This window comes from Emys orbicularis, chromosome 9 (assembly GCF_028017835.1).
Source record: "Emys orbicularis isolate rEmyOrb1 chromosome 9, rEmyOrb1.hap1, whole genome shotgun sequence".
NCBI classification, from domain to species: Eukaryota; Metazoa; Chordata; order Testudines; family Emydidae; genus Emys; species Emys orbicularis.
This window is the reverse complement of record NC_088691.1, coordinates 95250441-95274000: the sequence shown is the minus strand read 5'-3', so window position 1 is coordinate 95274000 and position 23560 is coordinate 95250441.

Here is a 23560-nt window from a genome sequence, read left to right as displayed (position 1 = left end):
TATAGTTTCATGCAAACGAGCAATTCCCTCCTCATTTCCCTCACCCCTGGCAGGCCATAGTCACCATGGCTGGTGCTGAGTGGGGCCATGCACAAGTGCTCCAAAGCCGAAGCGTCAATGAGCATGTCTTGTTTAAAACTTTAGGGGAGCAAAGGAAGTCTGAATCTTAACTTTCACTTTCCATTGTGACTATACTGTCAGTGTGTTTTATCTGTAGCTGCTGCCATTGCAGCCTTGAGGGGTTCCCCCTCGACACCCATGGAATGTCTGAGGCTAGGTCTACACTACCCGCCTGAATCGGCGGGTAGAAATCGACCTCTCGGGGATCGAATTATCGCATCTCGTCGGGACGCGACAATCGATCCCCGAATCGACGCTCTTACTCCACCAGCGGAGGTGGGAGTAAGTGCCGTCGACGGGAAGCCGCGGAGGTCGATTTTGCCGCCGTCCTTACAGCGGGGTAAGTCGGCTGAGATACGTCGAATTCAGCTACGCTATTCGCGTAGCTGAATTTGCGTATCTTAAATCGACCCCCCCCCCCCGTAGTGAAGACCTGCCCTGAGCCAAATAAAGAGGAGAAAGAAGAGGACTCGGTATGCCATGTTCAGTGAGATCCTGAAAGCTAGTGCTGCATCCCAAATCAAGATGAAATATCAAAAATGTTCATGGAACGCTGATGATGCAGTGGTCGTCTGACTCCTGTGATGCACTGCATCATTCAGCCGAGGGAGACTGTTATGCACCAGGGGAGATGTAGTTCAGCCAAAGAGGCTGAACTCATGGAGGACAATACCATGAGGTATCTGAACTACGACTCCCATGAGGCACTAGGGCAGCTCAGGAAAACACAGATTTGTGTCAAACTTATATGAAACTAAACAAGTTCCACACACCAATGTCTTTTGATTTTTCAAAAACTGCGTTTACTGTTGAAACGTCATTTCAATGGAAAAGTCCCAACCAGCCCTATAGTGTACTGACTTTGTGTATATGAATGTGTTGCCCACTAAAGGCTGGTTCACAGACAGGATAAAGGGACTTACCCAGGTGATCAGCTAGCTTTCGGTTTGAGTGATTAGGGCCTGTGTTTTCTGAAGCAAAGGACGAGAAGTCTAGATCTGATTCCCAAGGTGCATGTGTGTGTGTGTGATTTATCTAGTAATTTTCTGTTGTCTCAAAAACGTGGTTTTATTACAATATCTCCCTTCCTTAATCTAAGAAGATGGTTACAGAACACAGTAAAATCTGTTTTTCATTCATTGGGGACTTTCTTTCTATTTGTGGCTTTGAGGACATAGCTCTAGAAGTATTAGTACTTGGAGTCAAATCCAGAGGCCAAGCCAAAACCTCTTTGGAGGGAACGCCAATATCTACTGCTGGCGTTTCACAGCTGCCAACTACACAAAGGGAGACATGGAAACTGATTTATTCCTATATTAAAAGATAGAGATATAAAGTTTTGTATTCAGAAAAAAAATGCTCCAAAACTAAATTCTTGTGAAATCAATAACATTCTGAAAAGCATTTCAATTTCAACCTGTTTCAGTGGGAAATGGTTTGGTCAAAGTTTTTGCACCCAGCCCTTATTGAGGGTTTTTCAGCAGGAGATCTCAAAAAACGTTACGAAAGCTTTACCACTTTACAAAAGCAGGTATCATTATGCCCATTTTACAGATGGAGAAATATATCTGTTTATGGCAAAAATTGAACGTTTTTAAGTTGACCTGTAAATCTGAACCAGAAAGATGACTTTGGGAATTACACTCATCTATTTAGAAAACAGAAACAATAACATGTGATCTGTGTGTCAAATCAGAACTAACCAACGCATCTAGAATTTTGAATATCAAATATTCTCATTAAATAACTTAAACACACTCTACACGCAGGCAATGTGGCCCAGTCCATAGTGCACTGGACTAAGAATCAAAGATTTCGATTCTACTCCCAGCGCTGCCACCAACTTTCTATGTTACCTTGGGCAAGTCACTGCACCTCTTTTTCTCCTCCTGCCTTTGGTCCTTCTTGTTTATTTAGACTGTAAGTTCTCTGGAGCCAGAACTGTCTCATATGTGTTTGTACAGCACCTTGCACAATGGGGCCTTGATTTTGATTGTGGCCTCTGGATGCTATCGTAATAACAAAACAGACAAAGAATTATTAATTAAAATTTCTTCAGACTGGAAGAATCTGACATTTTGAAAAATCACTTTCTTTAAGGACAGATTAAAAAAAGCTCTGAAAAAAGAATTTGCTGAAACTAAAATTTTTCTAAGCATGAAAACAATTTTCGGTACAAATTTTGTTTCCTGAAGTTCTAGTAAATGTCCATACTTATTGTAGTACAATACAAGTTGAAGCAGTTGTGATATTATCAACCACCTCCTTTAACATCATGGCTGCTTAGCTGGTTAATGAGATAGGCAGAAATGTATGTTTATAAAGAAAGCCCAGTTTCCATAGGTTACATTTTCCATGGGGAGAGATCACCGATTAAGAAGATTTGACTACCTTCTGGTAGCAGCAAGGCAATTATGCTATTCATGCACAGGGCGAGGAACACAGGGTGATTTTCTTTGCATCCTAAGCTGTTAACCTCAGTATTAACCTTGTTGGGCACAGATCTGTTAACTTTTAGCATGCATCCCCAATTAAGCTGTTGAGGTCTCAGACTTAAATAGCTGTCCACAGCTGTTGTGGATTGATGACGGTTGGAGCTGCTGAGTAAACTTCAGAAAGGAACAGCTTTCTCATTTTACTCTTTGTAATAAAGTAAATTTGGTTTTCATCTATTTTTTAATCACCCCTGCCTTGCCCACTTTACAGCCTTCGGTCACTTTGCTCAGCACGCAGGATGAGAGTGTTTCCATGTGAGTGTTTTCTGTTGTTAGTAATATATATACAGTTTACACTAAATATTTCATTTTTTAATTTGATTTGATTTTGATTTAATAAGGCAATTATTGTACTGTGTGAACGCAATAAGTTATGAACATTTATAACAATTATGAACCATTCCTGATCCTCACTTACACTAGTGTAAAACAGGAGTATTCGACTGAATTCAGTAGTGTTATCCCCAGATCAAACCAGTGTATGTATGAAATATGTGTTTATCTCCATCGACCAGTGGCCAACATTTTAAAAATGACTAGTGGTTCTGGATGCCCAATCTGAAATACCTTAAATGATGCTGCTTTTCAGAGGGCGGATGCTCAGGACTTTCTTAAAATCAAGCCCCTTTGAGGCCTCAAATTGGACAACAAAAAATCGAGGCACCCAGTTCTCTAGTCACTTTTGAAGTGTTTGGCTTTGTGTTTATATAATGTATAACTAAATAAATACATTGGCTAGGTAAGACCCTAATTCATCAAGACACTTAAGCACATGATTAATTTTAAGTTCATGAGTGATCCCATCCCCACTCAGCAAAGAATTTAAGGGTGTGCTTAAGGACTTTGAGGTTTAAAGTCTCTACCTTGCAATTTGAGGGGGAAGGGAACAGAACCAGGCATGTTCTACACTGCAATCAGCGGTATAACTGCAGGACTGGAAGCCATAGCCAGCTAGTTGGGATAAAATAGCAAGTTAAAATAGCAGTGAGGCTGTGGCAGCATGGACGGCAATGCAGGTTGCACAGCCCTGCCCCAGACCTGGGTATGTACTCAAGCAGCTGTCCATGCTGCCCATGCTGTCATGGCTTCATTGCCATTGTTCTTCAAGCGAGCTAGAATACCCATGCTGCAGTCATATCTCTGACTGCAGTGTAGACATACCCTGAATCCGTGGGATCACATCGATTCAGTACATGATGGTAGCTCCTGAACGTGCAATATCACATATGATTGCAGTGTCACCCCATAACCATCATCACATCATGATGTGATTATTTTGTAGCTTCCTATACACTCCCATAAACACACCTGCTCTTAGAGGCTGACTACCGTCACCGTAGGCTATTTAAATACCAACTGAATCGCGTACATTTATTGAAGTTGGTACATAGCTTTTGTACAGCTAGAGTATATGTTCCTGGAGCATATACCACAACCCTGGGAAAATAATGCATAGAAAGACTTGTTTGGAATAATAACTGTGGCAGCCAAAATAAAATGTGCTGACGTGGAGAGAGCAGAAACCCACAACATGGATAAAGCTGCCCAGACTTCTCTGTAATTAATTGTAGACCCAGATATAATAGCTTAGAGCAAAATCCTAACTGCAATAGCAATTTCCGTTGAAATGTAAGCAGGATCCTTAGTGCATGGTGATGAACTATACCCAGATATGAGGCCTTGCTGGTGACTCCCATGTACCACAGAAGCCCTGCATCGTCCCATGCACAGGGGGTGGAGGGTGAGCACCTGCATCCCAACAGACCACAAAGAGTGTTGGAATAGGCCAGCATAGGCCATTGGACATATCTTGGAGGAGGGACCATTTGGCTCACATTTATATGGACCCAGTGGCACAAAATCCCAGTAGAGTACTTGTCGCTGCTATTCCTTTCCAGGGTCTGGAACAGGGGCTCTGGGGCACTGCAGGTTGGGGGGCAGTTCCATCCTCACCTCCAGCCCCCCAAGCAGAGCTCCCTGCACCAAGCCTAATTACCCTGTGAATGGCACTCTGCATGAGCAAAGGGGGAGGGGAATAAAAAGAATATTATTTAAATGAAAAAAAAATCTAAAATAAAGGCTCAGGGTATCTGTCACAGGGTGATTGGCCCCTTTAAGAAGAAATGGGACCAGCCACATCTGGTCCATAATTAACTAGCTGCTTCCCAGCCTGAGGGGGTGGGACTAAGGTGATAGGCTTTTTTAACCATAGTGGTTATACTGCGCTTTTGTGATGCAAAAGTCACTTCACCCAAACATAGCAGAAGTTATCTGCACTGTTCACACAAGTACGAGGCATCTCTGCTCACTTTGGCTAAACAGAAATGTGTCCCTTTGCAAAATCAAACACTGACAAATAAGAGAGCACGACACTGTCTGATTTCTACAGCTGATATAGGGCAATTTGTTCAGCAGAGTGATGTAATCTTCGTTATGATTGCATCATCCATGACTTCTAGGAATAACATGATGCAATTCATATCATGTATGACGCAATACCAGCTTCAGATTGCATCATTCATTGTTTTGCCTAAAAAGCAAGTACTGTCCAAACCCAGTCATAGATTTATTCATAGATCCAGTCAAAGATGTAGTTTAGTCATTTCTGGTTTAAATTGAGATCCCTTCCCTTTATAACTCACTTATCCTCTGCCATTCCCAAGTCAAGGGTCGTATATACTGACCCAATAGCATATTTTGAAAACTAGAGCCAATCAACAATGTTAAGCATCATTTTCGTTCTCAGTGACCCAGAATTAGTAAAGTTTGACTACATTTATTTCAGAAGCATTTTGGCTGTAGAGCAGTGTTATTTTAGCAGCAGTATTCTGAATGATTGTGAGGGGGCAAGCTTGCATTTGTCAAGGCCACAGAGAAGGATGTGATAGTAATCAAGAGGTGAGATGAGAGCTATGTGGATGGATAGGAAAGGCTGTATCTTAGAGATGATATGCAGAAAGAATCAACAAGCTTTAGACATCGTCTGGATGGGAGGACCTTGAGAGAGACCTGAGTCAAAGTTGACGCCCAGGATACAGGTCTGAGTGACAGGCAAGATGGCAGTGTTGTCCGCAGCAGTTTGCCTGGTAGCAAGTGTCTTTCAGGTTCAGGTGTGATGGCCCTGATTCTGCAACTGGCTGCATGTGAATGAATGCTTAATCCCATGCAGCTCCCCACTGACTTCATTAGGGGTAGGCACTGGCCCAGGAGTCAGCTTGGGGATCAGTGACTATGTTTGTAATGATTTTCAAGGGGTGGGGTTTTGCTTTTCCCCAATCCTCTGTTTTGTCTTGATATGAAAGACCGAGAGCCTATAAATAACACTTGTTCTCTCTTCCTATGCTGAACCAGCCCTTTGCTTTACCCTTTTGTTTGGCTTCCCTGGCCCTGCATCTAAAGAAGAGATTACAAATTGCGCCATCAGCAGTCAACCAAGGTCCAAAGCCACAAGGAAGAATCTGAGTCATCTCCCTGAGAGAATATTTTAGCTGTACATCATTGTTTGTTTTCAGGCAAACCAGTACAATTAAGCAACATAAATTCTTTTAAAGCATTTGGGACTTCAGTTCAATTTAAAATCCTGTAGGTTTTATGACTAGAATGAATTATTATAAAATGTCTGCATATGAATGAAGAGTTTGAAGGGAGGAAGGATTAAAGGGCATATGAAATTTCATACACAAGCTCAGGCCAAAGTGTAACACAGGGCGGGCGATATGAAGAATCCATGTCAAAATGTGGGTTATTGTATTTATGGTTCTAAAATATACTTGCAAGATCCTTTTGTCATGAGTGTGTGCTCTGAACATAAAGCGTGATGCTGAGCTCACTTACGCCACAGCAGCTCCATTTACTTCAATGGGGCTAGGTTAGGTGACTTCTGATCTATGCCGGTGTCAATGGGGGCCAGAATCAGACTCATTTAAAAAACAAACCTGATTTATTAAAGGGATAGAAGGAGGTATTAAAATGTGGCCAGTCTGAATATTTCACTGCACCAGTAAAATGTTAAGGGCTCAATTCCGTCACTTATATTCATGTGGATTAATATCTTATTATCAAAGAGGAAGGATAGGCTTGTGGTTATGTCACCGGACTGGGGCTCAGAAGGGCTGGGTTTGTTCAGTTCCTGACTCTACCACAGATTTCCTTTGTGATATTGGGCCCGTCACTTAATCTAAATTCCTCAGCTTCCCATCTGTCAGATGGAGATAATAATATTCTTTGCTCGCACCCAAGAGAAGGATAATATGACCTAGGACTGTATTGCTTTTCCCATGACCCTGTGACTTTTTCTTCTTGGAGAGAGATGGATCGCCACCGAAAGAGGAACTTTACAGGGGGTTTTCTCCCCCTGACCTGGGTTTCAGTGCAGGCTAGTGGTACCCAGTTCTATAGTATTCTCTCAAAGTCCCAAAGGGATTTTTTTTGTAAAGACTAAAAAACAGATCGCCTTTTCCAATTCCATCCCTCTGAGGTCCACAGCACCGTTATGGCCTGGGTCCAGTCCCAGGCTTTCTCTTTGTTATCAGAATGGCCTTAATTTTAAACCAAATGAGATTTGGCCAGCTTTGGGGCCAGGGTGTATCATTGCATCTAATTTTGAAATGTAACTTTGTGGGAGGTGTAAATTCAGCTCAGAGAACGAGGTTCTGTGCTGTGGCTTTTAGAGCCCACCTTTGATCTTGGGCGGCTCCAGGGGTTGCAGAAGCCCAGCGTAAACCAGACAGTCCTGGGGACCTGAGTTATGGCAGCCTCCCAGGCTGCGCTGAAGACTGCAGCACAGCCAGGAATCTAGTCAGCTATGTAGGCTGTGTCCCTGCCCACACTGGGGCTTGCGAGGGAGTCCTCGAAAGGCAGCTTTACAGCTCCCTTCTGTAGTGCCTGCACCAGAGGAATCCTTCCCATCTGGATATAGGGCTTTTAGGGCCCCTTTATACTTCTCCGGCCTTTTTATGCAGTGTCAAGGGGCTGCATAGGGAGTGATGATCTTACTCAGAGACTCCATAATCATTCCATGCAGTTTATCCCCCGCCCATGTGAAGTGTAGGGCATGTGTCCAAATGCACATTTATCCAACCTGTGCTAGAGTCTGGCATTGATATGGCTGCTGGCCTCTTTTAAATGGGGCTGGGTGTGAATGTAGCCGTTGAATGCACATATTAAGCTGTCTTGGTAGTACATATCTACACTGGTATAGGTCTGTTCTGGTACCTCTTCTATATCTTCCTGGGAGACATTTCTGTCTCTTTCTCTCTCACACACACAGTATTTGATTCATAAGCAAAATGATTTGCATTCTTGCAAGAACGAGGTGCAGTCCCAGGTGTATAACCTCAAGGGCAGTAGCAAGCTAGGGTTGTCATCACTTCAGCCTAGACCTAGCATAGCAGGAACTCCTGAGAACTGTGTGTAACCAGCAGACTCAACGGGACTCAGAGTGTGTTAAGACAGGAAGGCAAGTGACAGGAAATGCACACTCAACCCCTCCGATCTAGCACACAGTTTAACCTTTTATGACCTGAACCACACTTTTTGCCAACTCAGTATTTACAGTATGTACGCACACACACATTCATTAATGTATCACCACGGCTGGGAAGAAGGTCACATAGTCAATGCATGCAAAAACAGTGTTGCCAATTCTCACGATATATATTTTCAGTGCAAGGAATCATTTTGACTAAATTTTGTCTTTTAAAATAATTTGGAAATGTAGTGTTTCGATAAAGCACTTTGTTACTGGAATAGCACATTTTGATATTTCATTTTGAAACAACAGTTCATTTAGAAACTAATCTTAATATCAATTATAATATACCATTAAAAATGTCCATATCAGAACAAAACATTTTGATTTTATTGAAACAGGGTATTTTGGCTGACCCGAAATATTAATTTTTAAATATGTTTTTCAAAAAACTAATTTTGCAGGAATTTTTTTTGTTTTTTTGTTCCCGTTCAGAATGAAAACAAATGTCAAAATGTCGGAATTTCCTGCAGAATGGAATTTTTGAGTTTGGATGAGCGCTAGGAAATGCATATATAGTGCCAGATTCTGCTCTTATCTGCTCAGAGGTAAATCCAGAGGAATTCTGCTGAAGTCAGTGGAGTTACCCCCAGCTTTATACTGATGCTAATGAGATCAGAATCTGACCAGTTGGCTTCTCTAGGGTTGCACAGGATGTATACAATTCCTGGCTGAAGATGGTCATTTGTTTGTTCATTTGTTTGTTTTATTACTCAGTACCTAATAATGTGGAATGAAGAACAGGACCAAGCTGCAAAAGGGCCTGAGGACTTCACTTTAATTGAAATCAGGATTGGGAACATCCTTCTAAACCAATTACAATCCAAGGGTTTTGCAAAAGCAGTGGATTTTCTGGAGTTACTTTCTAACAGGATTTAGCTTTAACTCTTCATCTCTTACAAAGGGACATATTTTTAATGATTAATCTAAAGCAGTTTTATTTTATTCCCTGGTATTCAGCCTCCCAGGCACAAGAGATTCTAGGCACAATTCAATTAAAGCAATTAAATAGGACTAGAAAAAAAGAAAACACAGATAGTTATTAGAGATGGTCCTGAGCCAAAAGTTTCTGCACTGAATACAGATTCAAACTTTAATGAAGCTTGGGGCTATTCAGAACTGGAAGTTGGTTCAGTCCATTATAGAGCTAGTGGACCAGCCCACAAAGTTTTGATCCAGCTCTGAATTTCACTAGTTTGGAGGAGTTTGGATCCATTTCTTAGTTTGGGCCCATCTCTACTAATTACAGTACAAAATCTGAGGCACATAGAACACTTAACAAACCAAAATTCCATCAACAAGTTGACTCTAAAGCAATCTCCCAGAATGGCTGAACTGGATATATCGGTGCTAACCATATTTACTAGTAGAAGAAACATTGAAACTCTCATATTCTCATTAAAATATCTGTTGCTTTCTTAGATCGTAGTTCTCTGTGTATGTTATGAAATAAAGCAAACAACAACTTAGCTAAAGATTTCACAACAGGACTTTCTTTCTTCAGCTGTATTTTTCCAAACAGGCATTTGTAGAGGCTCTCATTTCAGTGCCTTTATTGGATCAGTATTTGTATCACAGATGCCACACAATTATTTGCACAATCTCAGCAGCATTATGCTGCGAGAGTATTTTCCAGTGATAAGACTGATACAACAAAGACTTTGAATTCTTCCTCACACCCCCCCACTCCCCTTAAACCCTCCCTTGTGCATGTGTGTCTGAGGAGGGAGAAGGGAGGCTCCTATACTCAGGGAGGATTGCAGGAGCTGCTGGAGAGGAAAAAGGAAAACATTGTTTATCCCTTGCAGGAAGATAATTGACCTATAGCCTGTAGACAACCAGTCTCAAAGCAGCCAGTGGCTACACTGAAGAGACACTAGCTAACCAAGGCCCAGCCCAGCCTGTCAAACAAAAGCTTTATAGGGACACCAGGGAGAACAAAAGTAGCACGTTTTGTTCCTTCATAATAAATCTTCCATCTTTATTGTGCTGAAAGAGACATTCTGCGCTCGAGCATGCCGCATTTCTGAGCAATACCCAGTCCCTCCACCCCACTGAAACACTTGACAGGGACCCGAAGCATCAAAGCGTATTCGACTTGGTGTATCAGGCTACAGGCTTTATTTGGTCTGAAAACATAGCCAGGCCCAGCTGTTCTGTGGCCGCTCTGTCAGCGCGGTTCCTGGGTTAGGGAGCACAGCCTCCGACGCCATCACTCTGTATTTTATTTGCACTAAAGGCAATAAAATAGCCATTTCTAAATTTAACTAGCATTACATAATGCAACTATTTATTACGTAAGGCTGCTGTTTATATTGCCTGGAATATTGATTGCTATAAAAAATGTTGTACACCTAGAGCTCATATAAATTAACCTTGTTTTCTTTTCTTTTTTAAATGATCAATCAAAGGTCTAATTTGTTCTCATGAATTCACCTCTGCTAAGCATGCGAGGTACCAGACAGGGCATTGTTTACCATCATTCAGGCTTGCATTCAGCACAGAATCTGGCAGGGGATATATAAGGATGACAATTGGATCATTATTTGAACCATTGCAAAAAAGCAAATAAAGCAGACTAACCTGCTTTCCTTCAAATCAGGTCAATTTTTCCCCCCTCTGTAAAGCAGCAGTGGAAACCACTTAAGAATCCCAGCATTCTAACCGTATATCATCATTATTGCCTACTGTACATTGTGACTAGGTATTTTCCAACAATAGCACATGAAATGAGAACATGAAAGATGTTTTTCTATTCTTTAGCCTTTGGGGGGGAGGAGAGAGAGAATTAAATATTAACAGAGCTAACAGATCATGGAGCAAAAACAATTAAATAGCACAGCATCAACACAACAATAACAGCAAATCATGATGCAACTGCTGAGCATGGTGGAAATATACTAATCATGGATTAAAGGGACTGATTTGCGTCTCATGAGTATTCATGGCTAAGACCGGATATGGGAAAAGCTGATATGGTGCGGGGGGAGATTGGTTTGGTGGCAAACATGAGACTATTCCAGCATCTGGGCAAAATTATGGCTTTTCTTGAATATGCCTCAGATGGGGGAATTCTTGCCAATTTTACAGAGCAATTTCCCACATCCTTGCAGAATAAAATACCCTATTTTTCCCCCTCTACACACACACTAGTGAGAATTGTCTGTCTGAAAAAAATTCACCCAGAAAATTAGAGGATAGACTGAAAACATCATATTTGCTTTATGGACCAGACCATGGTTGGCAACATCCCTCCGGCAACATCCAATAGCTGATGCTTCCAAAGATGAATCACCCTCATGCTGCACTTACTCCCCTGAGACAAGGATTACGTATCCTCCATACTACACCAGCCAGTCGGCATCCAGTAAATAGAAAACACTTGGCTTATGACTTCTTGAGATGAAGCCCCATGACAGCCAACGGTGCAATGTTCTACACAGGCAAAGGATTCCAGTCAGTTCCTCTATAGTTATCTGCTTGTGCTCTGAACTATACATACAAATGCTGGCACTGGTCATCATGGGCTGCAAAAAGACCATTTCTTTTCTTGCCACTTTTGGGGGAAGGGTGAAATTTTTTTGCACAACTCCAGAACAGGAAAAATCCCCTAAGAAGCCAGGGTAAGGCCAGGGCCAGGTCATCTGCTGAAGGAAGAACTCACTACAAGGACCCCCCTCATGGAGATTTCTTCCCAGTCATTCAAAGAGAATAGGAGGAGTTAGCAGGCCCCACCCCAACCTGGCAGATCGCCAAGGTTCTGCACCAGCTCTATTCCCCCGATGCCCCTCTCTCTTGGTTTCTTGCAGCATGATTTCTAGAAAGCCATATTACCAGGGTCCCTTGCTGGCCACAGCTGGGCTTGAGACCCTAGGGTGGAGGATCCAAGGAAAAAATATGGCTGCCTAAATTCCAGGGGACCAGAAGCAGAGCAACGTGCATCCTCTTGCTTTGCCCTTCTTTCCCCTCCTTCACCTTCCCCCACTCTCAATGTCCACTCCTCGTCCCCAATAGACATTAGAGAGGGGAATGGTTCTGCAGAGGTGGCTTAACCCCAACCACTTCCACATAGGAAGGGAGCTCCCAACAACTTCAATGGGCATTGGATCAGGCCCTTGTTGGGTGTCTCCAAGTGCATGAATATGTTCATTAACACTACGCTCCCTATGATACAGTGGATCAGTATTATTTTCCTCACTTTACAACTGGGTAAAGAGAGGCAGAGAGGGGAGAAGTGACTTGCCTATGGTCCCACAGGGATGCAGTATCCCTGAGTCTCAACCAACTGCTCTGACATTAATCAACAGTTCTAGCTCAGAAGGGTTTGTTCTTCTCCATCTAGCAGCTATGGCAGCAGACTTTTACAATCTTAATAAATCTTCTACTTTTAAGGTTAAAGGAAAGTCCCTATTGGAGATCTGGCATTTTCATTTTCAAGTCCGTTCTGTTTTTAGTTGGTTTGGTTTGGTTTCCTTCACTAGCTAGAGTTTCGTTACTGTACAGAAGCAAATGTAAAAAAAAAAGCAACCCAGCAGTTTATGAATAAGAAGCGATCAATTTGCTGCATTGGTTGGTGGGAAGTAGACATATTCCAGCTAAACCCTGCCTATGATCAGTAATTTCTCTTGGAGGCAGCATTTCTTATGCAGACTGGTAGATTTATTATTATGTCTTCAGACTTTTTATTAGCACATTTAGATCTCTCTACCTGCACCTGCTGGGTATGGGCCATATGCTCCTTTCTATTAAAACCAGTAGAGGAAAGCAGAAGCCTGCAAAACTTGGCGCAGAATGGGGGATCAATGACCCAAAAACTGCTTTCTCCTCACCTTAAGCCTGTGGAAGGCCTTCCTCCCCAAGGCCCGAGGGTTGGGGGTTTCCCAGAGGAGAAAAGGGAGGAGCAGGGGGCCAGAGGAACATCCACTTTCCAGGGCATCCTCCCCTTTGAGCTCAGCTATCTCTGCAGCTGGTCCAAGCTACATCACTTCTACTCTGTGCCTGTACCATTGGAGGGGATGGTTTGTGCGATGAACCAATGGCAGAGTGGCTCGAGAGGAGACATGTTGCTATGTGGGGGAGGGTAAGTCATCGCTAGAGAGAAGCCAGCACACTGCAGGTCTGTATTTTGCTTTTCCCATAGAACCCTGTGGAGACCACATCAGGTCTCCCCTCCCAAGCCCATACACCCTGGCTGAGGGTAGTGTTCAAAGGTAACTTACAATGTGATCCTCATAGAGTTTCCTGGCTCATCCATACCCCTGCCATGGCTTTTATTGGAGGAGGAGGGTAGGATCAGATTGTGTGCAATAGCATACCTACTGTTTGCTGACGGTAAGCACAATGGAGCAGCCAGAGTATGACCACTATCTTGGCCAACACACTAGTGATGGAACCAGGGACCTCCAGAGCCAAATGCATTTGCTACTACACCTTGAGCTAAAGAGACATGCCTTTTTAGCTGCACTATAACAAACTCATATCCTCTGCAGATTGTGTCCAGGTTCCTCATTGTGCCCACACGTACCAGTTGGTTAAATATGAGGGAATGGTGAATTGCTGGCTAGACACCTGTGTTAATGGGTGAGTGAAGCACAACACCGTGGAAAAAGTGGAGCCTCCCACCCCCCCAATTTTATAAAGGAATATGGGTTCTCAGATGTATAACAAGGGTGCTGTTCCATCTCAGCAATTTGGGGCATGCATCAAATAAATGACAAGGAATATAGCTCTCAGTAATCAATTGTTTGCTCAGAGGTTAGATTCCACAAGGGTCAGTATCTTCTGTGGATAACATCTGAGGAGTCTGGCTAAAGATCAAAGGCTTGGAAAGAAAATGGGGGCTCTGGAGACGAGCAGATTATTGAAGAAATGATCAAATAAACCAAAGCACTATAGTTTATGTGAGATGACAATAAGAGTGGGTGGAAGTGGAATGATATCAGATTATAGGCTGTCCCTGAGAGGAATGATCCCAGAGACCTGGATGAGTGCACAGCAAAATGAATTATAGAGACTGTAGATCCACTGAACTTTACAAAACCTGTCAGACTTGATGCTGATAGTTCAGTGTTTACCAACAAAGGAGGAAGGGAATAAAGTTACTGGGCACATTTGTACTTATAATTAGCCCTGACACTGAAAATCCAAAATAGATGCTTCTGAAAGTGGCCAAGGATAAATCCACAGTAATTTTTAGAAAAACTGTCATTTCCTTTTTTAACTTCATGGTAACTAGACACTTGATTCTGAGGTGTTTGATTCCCCTCATCCTTGCACTGGTGAAAATCAGGAGTAACCCCCCTGAAGTCAGTAGACGTATGCCAGTATAAAGCAGAATAAGTCTTAAAGCCATACATGAATGTGTTGGACTGCGACTATGAATTGTTCCACCCTACTGATCTGAAACGGAGTTTAGGTGGCATAACCCTGCGTGATGTTCCTCAGGTCTTTTGGCTCATGCCTGGGCCCCCGCTCGTCTCTTTCAGAACTCCTCCCCTTTGGGGGAGAGTGCCCTTGCCCTCACTTCCCTTTCCTTTGGCTGAGTAGCTGAGACTGTTCTACCTTTCCTTCTTCCTCCTCTGAACTCTGATGCTTGCGCTGAGGGATGTCTCACGGTATTTGTTTCCAAGAAAACTGGTTATACCACAAACTTCAGGCATCTTAAATATAGCGAACTTTGACATGGGCCTGAACATAGGGAGAAAAAATTCCCAGAATATAGCTAGTTATGACCTGACTTCATTTACAATCCGCAGCCTTAAGCAAGATGATAATCTTACTTGTAAGGACGTCCATTTGTGTTTGTTTTTGTGTAGGGGGATGGGTGCATTGTGTTTCTCTTTCTCTCAATAGCAGAAAGATATAAATTACTTTGTCCTGCTGCTTCATGACTAGTAAAACACTGCGCCCCTGCGAGTATGGTTGGCAATAGGGATTGATTCTGTGACCTCTGGAGCTGAAAGCATGAGCTCAGCTAACAGACCCAGCTCTGTTGTTCCAGGCTGTAGCAGGCTCATTGACCTCCATGTGTGGCTGAGCAAGAGTGGGTTACACACTGCCCCCAACCAGAGAAGATCATCCCACGCTTCATAGCTCCACCAAGTGCAAATCCCTGCAGAGTTTGTCACTAGTTATATGACATCCCTTGGTGGGTTGTGGGCAGCAGGGATGGAACGTGGGACCTCTGGATCTTAGAGCCCGAGCCTCATGTGGAACCCATGTCTACTGTTGATAGATTTTTGAGGCCACCTATTAAAGCTCTCCCTTAGCATGTTGAATATTACCTCATTCTTGCTTTGGGCCTCAGGAGACAATTTCTCACTTACAGTCTTTTTGATAATACTTTGCAAGCCCTCCAGGGCAGGGAATGGGAGACCTTGAATCTGGAAAAAGGTCTCCACCCTATCCCCTTTGGTGCATCCTCACTTAGCCTTCTGGCATATTAATAGCTATTTCCCAAACAGGTTATCACTATAGATGTCACAAAGAGTTCAACAGCTAGTGCGCCATAAATTCAGTACATCAAAGGTCATGTAGTTATCTGATACAACTGACGTCTCTCTCACCACTCCTTGGAATATTCTTACGGTAAATCTGGGAATCCTAGCCTACGTATTGTTATTTGTTATCAGGGATACTACAATATTTTTGACATGCTGCTAAAAATAAGAGATGGTTTCTACCATGAACATAAACATTTTCTTATACTATTAGCTGTGTAGCAAAAAGAGGAGCAGAGAAAGTGTGTAAAAGGAGCTATTCTAAGGTGCAGAGTGGATTCTGAGCTCCGTAACTCTAGAAAAAGACATCCCTGGGCCACAGCCTTTGTTACACTACAACTTAACCTCTGAGGTAAGGGAAAGGATTTGAGCTGTTTATACATCTGACTCCTGAGAAAATGTGAAAGCTGAACTTTTTGTTGGCGTTTCCATAACTTCCCTCAGACACACGTCTGCGTTCCTTTGATTTGGCCTGGATAATCTCATGCAGTGGGCTGGTCCATCCCCCTGGGATGTGTGGGTGATTACATTAGAACTGTAGGGGAGGAGGTTGGGCCTTGTTTACCTTTGGAGCATGAATGCAAGTTTGCAGTCCTGTGTCCTGTTTTGATTATCTCATATTGCAGTGCTCTGTGGGTAGCTCTTCTATCCCAAGCTCTACCCGTTGATGTGTTAGGTAATGTGTAGTGTAGGAGGGGGGAATGCCCTGCCACTTCATTGGTTATTTATACTGATAGATAAACTTTTTTCTGCTTGCCATTTCCCTTTTTTGGGAAGGGGAGGGGTTGTTATGAAAATTCCAAAGCTCCTTTGAAGCCCTAGAACAGGGATCGGCAACCTTTGGCATGCGGCCCGCCAGGATAAGCCCCCTGGCGGGCCGGGCCGGGCCGGTTTGTTTACCTGCCACGTCCGCAGGTTCGGCCGATCGTGGCTCCCACTGGCCGCGGTTCGCCGCTCCAGGCCAATGGGGGCTGCAGAAAGCGGTGCGGGCCAAGGGATGTACTGGCCGCTGCTTCCCGCAGCCCCCATTGGCCTGGAGCAGCAAACCACGGCCAGTGGGAGCTGCGATCGGCCGAACCTGCAGACACAGCAGGTAGACAAACTGGTCCGTCCCGCTACTTACCCTGGCGGGCCGCATGCCAAAAGTTGCCGATTCCTGCACTACATGATGGGTGGTCGGTGCTCCACTTGTCACTACCAGTGCTATTGCAGTATACAACTGTACTTCAAAATCCCCACTAGCAATATCCCAAAACTGTGTTTCTATCAGTTTTTATGTGTATCCCATTGTGATCCAGCACCCACACCCCACATTAGAGCTGGGAAGGAACTCTAGTTGCGCAGGATAGTTATAGCAAGCGTCTGGACTTAATGCCAACAAATCCAGCCACAGGGGAATGTGTCTGGGCTTCTATAATGTGCAGAGACCATAAATCAGGAAACTGATCCCTCCTGTTGCTAAGCTTTGGACGTAAGCACTGAGTCCACACATGCTGTAGGACCCAGAAGAGCAGAAGCCTGTGTTATGGGACTCAATACTGGGGGAACTGGGTGAAATTTAAGGGCCTGTGATATAAAAGAGCTCAAACTAGATCAGGAGTCGGCAACCTTTCAGAAGTGGTGTGACAAGTCTTCATTTATTCACTGTAATTTAAGGTTTCACGTGCCAGGCCGGCAGCGAACTGAGTGGGGTCGGCAGCCAGGACCTCAGGCCGGAAGCGGGCTGAGCCGCCCAGGCCGCTGCCGGTCTGCGGTTCCGTCCGCCGGCCCCTGCCAGCTGGGGTCCCCGCCGCCGGCCCCGCTCAGCCCACTGCCGGCCCGGGGTTCCGTCCATCCAGGCTGCCAGCGGGCTGAGCGGGGCCGGCGGCCAGGACCCCGGCTGGCAGGGGGCTGGCGGACAGAACCCCAGGCTGGCAGCAGAGTGCCACTGAAAATCAGCTCGCGTGCCGCCTTTGGCATGCCTGCCATAGGTTGCCAAACTCTGGACTAGATGATCCTGGTTGGCCTTAAAATCTCTGAATCCATTTGGAGTCGGAGCTGGTGTTACATAGTATTTTGTGATCAGGCAGTAACAAGACTAGAACACAGGTCTCTGCTGTGCAAGTTATTTTGCTGTCCACTAATGAGGAGCTAGTCCATCCCTGATCCTTCGGTTCCTGTGGTGTGGTGTATCAGGCCTTCGCAGTCCCTGAGTGGAAGTCCTGCTGCACCCCATCCCAGGAAACAGCTCTCTGAGAGGAAAAGAGCGCCATTTCGGGAACCAGTGAGATCAGTTCCACCAGCGGGCAGAAGGTCTGGCGACCAGCTACAAACCAGTCAAGGCCCAACAGTCTGAAATACAAGGAGCTGCCTGCCATGAGCAAGACAGTTCCTGGCTGGAGCCGGAGGAGCGAGTAAGAATGCTCCCTAGGCTGTAGCCAAAGGAACCAGTCTAGAACAAGGCCCATTGCTGGCCATAATCAGTGGCAGGAGTTCAGAAGAAACCCTGCTGATTCAATTCCAGAGAGGGAATTTAGTCCTGAAGGGTAAGAAACTATTGTGTTTATAATTGGTGCTGATGGGCAAGGAACAGCTTTTACCTTGAGTCTGTTATATCCCAGAAGGGGTTTTGGATGTGTGTACCAGCCTCAGGGCTGAGCCACCGAAGACCAGTAGAGGTAATCTGACAGCCTGCAGGGGATGCTGGGAGCCAAAGGGAACAGCAGCACAATGGCTGGATGGCAAGGGGGCAAGTGTAACCCACCACAGTTCCCATATTTAAATCCAGCAGTTCCTGACATGATGCTATGGGGTAAATATAAATCAGGCTTAATCTGCAATATCTCTGCCAGGCTAGAGACCAAAAAAGGATTTTGTTAAATACTTATTATCTCTATAGCTGCTCCTATGTTTGTCTGTCCCTCCATGGTGTTATAAGGGGGCCCAGTATGAAATTTTCCACAGTGTACTATTGCATGAATACTGCTAAGTGTATTATGGCAGTTTTAGGCCGTCCTATGAATCAAGTGGCCTCTCTACTGTCAGCCACAGCTTACCAGACTGGATGGACAAATTCTGCCATAGGACAATCCTATGTAAAACAAATGAAATGTAGATAAGAACATAAGAATGGCGTTACTGGGTCAGACCAAAGGTCCATCCAGCCCAGTATCCTGTCTGCTGACAGTGGCCAATGCCCGGTGTCCCAGAGGGAGTGAACCTAACAGGTAATGATCAAGTGATCTCTCTCCTGCCATCCATCTCCACCCTCTGACAAACAGAGACTAGGGACACCATTCCTTACCTATCCTGGCCATTAATGGACTTAACCTCCATGAATGTATCTAGTTCTCTTTTAAAGCCTGTTATAGTCCGAGCCTTCACAACCTCCTAATAAGACTGCAATTCTTCAGGACCTTCCTTCCGAGAAGGCTAGGGTGCTTTGCAAACAACGGTGAATGTGGCCTTACAATACCCTTTTTTTTACAGATGTGTAACCTGGTGCCCACGCAAGTTAAGGCCAAAATTGACTTCAATAGGAGCTGCGTCTCTCAGTACCTCCGCAAATCAGGCCTCGCATTTAGTGTGCCTAAATGTGGTTTACTGTCCCCATTTCTTGAGCTGCTGAGCACCCAGAATGCTAGCTGGAGTTACTGGCAGCTCTAGTGCTCAGCATCTTTGAAAATCAAGCCACTACCTTAGGCACTGATGTCTGAAAATGTTGTCCTACTCTACTCTTAGGGATTGGTGGAGTAGGAAGCAGAACCCGTGGACATCACGCTTCATTGTCTTGCACCTCATGTTATTATTGACATCGTGCAGCTGGGAATGGTAATGTTCCTTATGCCCTTTTTGTACAGGTGTAAGCAGGGCTGGCGCAACCCATTAGGCGACCTAGGCAGTTGCCAAGGGCACTAACATTTGGGGGACGGCGACCGCTGCAGCCGAAGATTCGGCCGCCCCGGTCGTCGTCAGCATTTCGGGGGTGGGACCTTCCGCCGCCTCTGTCAGGGCGGCATTTTGGGGGCGGGACCTTCCGCCGCCTAGGACGGCAAAAAAGCTGGCGGCGCTCCTGGGTGTAAGTGATGAGAGAAGGGGCCAGCCAGACCCAATGTTCCCTGACTCCATCTTCTGCATCTTCACCACAAAACTATTCCCTTTGCCTAGGCTGATGATCTTTGAGGATAAATACATTAATTAAATAGATAAAAACGGATCCTTGCAACACATCTTAAAGCCACGTTGATGGGGGGAATTGAATCCTAAAAATGAGACCAGTCTAAGAAACAAAACCAATTATATTTTTACAGGACTTGCAATTGACTAAACAAAACAACTGACCCCGCTACCATAAGGCCTTCCTGGAACAGCTCTATCAAACCGCCACGTGATCAGAGCTTGAGCGTCCTACTGGAATCACTGCCATTGCAATGAAGCAGGAATCTATTTTGTGACTTATATTCATTAGATTTAAATGATTTAATTATAATGGCTGTAATGTACCGGCTTGTGCAACGTGCCTGGCACCCACCCTTTTGCTTAGGTCCAAACGGTGTACAGGATGCAAGGTTGAGAAGGGTTTATTTTCCTTATCCCCACAAGATCCACTCTAGACGAAATTAAATCATGTTGTTTTCTGTTTATTTGCCTCACCGTGTTCTTGGGTTTTGCTGCATCATTTGAAAGGTAACGTGGACAGCTGGGCTATTGTGAGAAACTGCAGAGTGTTTTTTAGCTGCTGCATCACAGTTCCCACCTTTAGCTTCACAAAGATGAAAATAGAGACTGCAGTGGTGGGGGAGGAGGGGACAGCTCACTGTTTCCAATTAGGAAGAGACCTCAGTTCATTCCATTACTGCTGGCAACTGCACTTAGTTAGACTTGAACTAGTTGTACTGCTATCTCAAGGCTCTGACTCAGGAAAGCTTCCCTGTTCAGTAAAGCACTTAAGCACATGCTGAAGTCAATGAGATTTAAGCACATGCTTAAAGATAATCACCCGGTTAGCTGCTTTCCTGAAGTGGGGCCTCTAAGTCTGTTAAAGCAGGAAGGTAGAGTCAGCGCCTCATTCCCCTGCCCTCTGTTGCCACAAATTGACTTCAGCCTTCTTGCACTCTCATGGAACTCTCTCTCCAGATCACTAGGGTCTCTTCAGAGGACTCAGTCTCCTCTTATTATGGCCCACGCTTCTCCAAACTAAGGTGATCTTTTTACATCTTGCCCTCTATTGAGTGAAGTGTGAGAACTGTCTATTTGTGTGTGTGTGCACATTGTAGCAAACGGTGTTCTGTATATATCGGGGTAGGCAACCTATGGCACGGGTGCCAAAGGCGGCACGCAAGCTGATTTTCAGTGGCACTCACACTGCCAGGGTCCTGGCCACCGGTCCGGGGGGCTCTGCATTTTAATTTAATTTTAAATGAAGCTTCTTGAACATTTTAAAAACCTTATTTACTTTACATAGAACAATAGTTGAGTTATACATTATAGACTTATAGAAAGAGACCTTCTAAAAACGTTAAAATGTATTACTGGCACGCGAAACCTTAAATTAGAGTGAATAAATGAAGACTCGGCACACCACTTCTGAAAGGTTGCCGATCCCTGGTATATATGTACCACTTTCCCTCTGTACCATAGATCAGAACTGCTCATCGGGTGTGTCATACACCCCATTGTCATTTATTTATTTATTTATATTGTGGTAGCACCCAAAATGTGTTGGGCACCAGGCACCATACACCATGCATACATAGGAAGGCATTATCGCTGCCCAAAGAGCTTACCGGCTAAAAGGCCCCATGCTACTAACAGTTAATGGAGATTTTCCCTTAGCTGAAGTGATAGGGGAGGTCTGTGCTTTTGGAGCAATGGCAATCTTATACCTGCAATGTCATAGTACTGTATTCCTTGACTAATTCTAGTTTTTTCAGTGGGACTTTAACAGGACTAGTCCTAGTGTAAATTACCATCCAACATGAGCAAGGATGGCAAGATCTGGCTCTTATTTATTGTCCCTTCTGGATTATTGTCTTTGTTTCTCTTTTTGCAGATTAATTACAAACATCTCATTCTGTGGAGTGAAGATCACAATGGATGGTGGTTGCGTGATCTCAGAACCATGAATTATAGATGGCTGACATATCACACCAAGCTATTATGCTATTTTTTTCACAAGCAAGCTATGAATTATGAAGAAGCTCCATTAATTTTATAATATTCTCTATCTGTGTGTGGGTATGTGTGGGTGCCTGCTGATAAAACCTTTATTCCCCCCCGCCGCCTCCTCCCCACATCATCATCATCATCAGATATAACAGATAGACAACACAGTAGCATTGTGTAAAGGTTTTCTACACACACACACACAATCAGTTTTTTGGAGAAAACTGAGTGAATAAAAAATGGAAAAGGAGTCTCTCAATCTTCACTAAAATCCCTGCTGCTGTGAATGCTGAATATGTACAAAGTGTGGGAGAGAGCTGTGGTACGTAGCTCTCAGGCATTCAGATAACACAGTGCTGGGAGTGGTATAAGAACCTAAACAGAATCAAACAGAATCTATTTATGCCAAGCCACTTAGGCTTGGACACACCACGTGCTGTTCCTTTAACAATTTGCACATAAAGCACAACGGAGATCAACCTTTAGTTCTTTGTTTAAACAAATGTTTTAATGGTATTTATTTCCTCTATTGGGCTATTTCCTTCAATGGCAGAATGTGACTCCAGTATCCCTACAACGGACTTCTGATCAGCCTGACCAGGTTCTCCTCCACTTGTAGTGACAATCATAGTCTCAGTCAGGGAGAGACTATGGCCTTGTTGGGGCCAAATCCTTGTCTGGTGACCGTGACATGGGGGCATGAGGCCAGCTTTGCCATGTCTACTGTGCCCACAGAAGCCGTGGATATAGGGGATATTCCAGGGTGTGGTATAGACATTGGATGAAGGTGTGGCCAAGGCTGTGCTGCACTGCATTGATTCCATGGTGCTGCAAGCCCCACAGGTGCCATGAGAGTTGGGAGTACCAATTAGGGCAGTTCTCAGGGATGCCCCCGCCTGTCCTGGAAGCTGTACCAGTCCCCACAGCCCTGGAATCAGGCAGCTGCTAACCACCTCCCCTCTGGTCCTGTGGCAGCCCTAGCACTAAGGCAGGGATATGAATTTGCATCTGAGGCTCTCTCTATAGATTCATCCCTATGTGGGTGCTGCTGGGATGGAGAGGAGATGGCTTGTGCCTCCCCTTTTCTGGGGCAGTTGGGAGATGGTGGGTCCTGGTGCCGCCTAGGGCAGCCTAGATAGTGTCCCTGAGTCAGTGGCCCTTGTGGGTCACATCTCACTAGAGAGACAATCCACGCTGCCTGTCTTCTCCCAGGCACGATCAACCCCCAAACTACTCCGGGTCTCTGGCTTGCCCCCCACAAACCCCCAGTGCTTGGGGCTGCTGTGGAGCCTGTGCAGAGGTCTCCTGGGGAGGCTAAAATCCTGCAAACCTTCTGCACTAAAAGCTCTCCCCTTAGCAGGGAGGCAGGGCCCTCTGAGGCTCTCCCCACAGCAGGCAGGCAAGCAGGAAGTGCCCCTCTCTTAGGCTCTCCCGGTAGCAGGCTCCTCTCTTAGAGAGCTGTGGGTATTTTTGAAAGTAGCAGTGTAATAATACACAAACCACTGATGATGTCAGCTTGTTATTGACTTTCCAAGTCTGAATGACTGAGCAAAGGAGAGGGGGTGGGGTGGAAGCAAGCTATTGCAGGCGACTTGGCCAGCCATGCAAAAATGAGTTCTCAAGGTTGTGCTGGGGGATGGGCAGAGTGTCTGACTGCTGCTGCTGCTGCGGCCGAGCCTGTGTCTAAAAAGGCAACCTGAGAATCAATGCAGCCCAGAATAGGCCGGAGCTCCACTGAGGCTCAGGGGCTCAAGCACCTCAAATGTTTATGT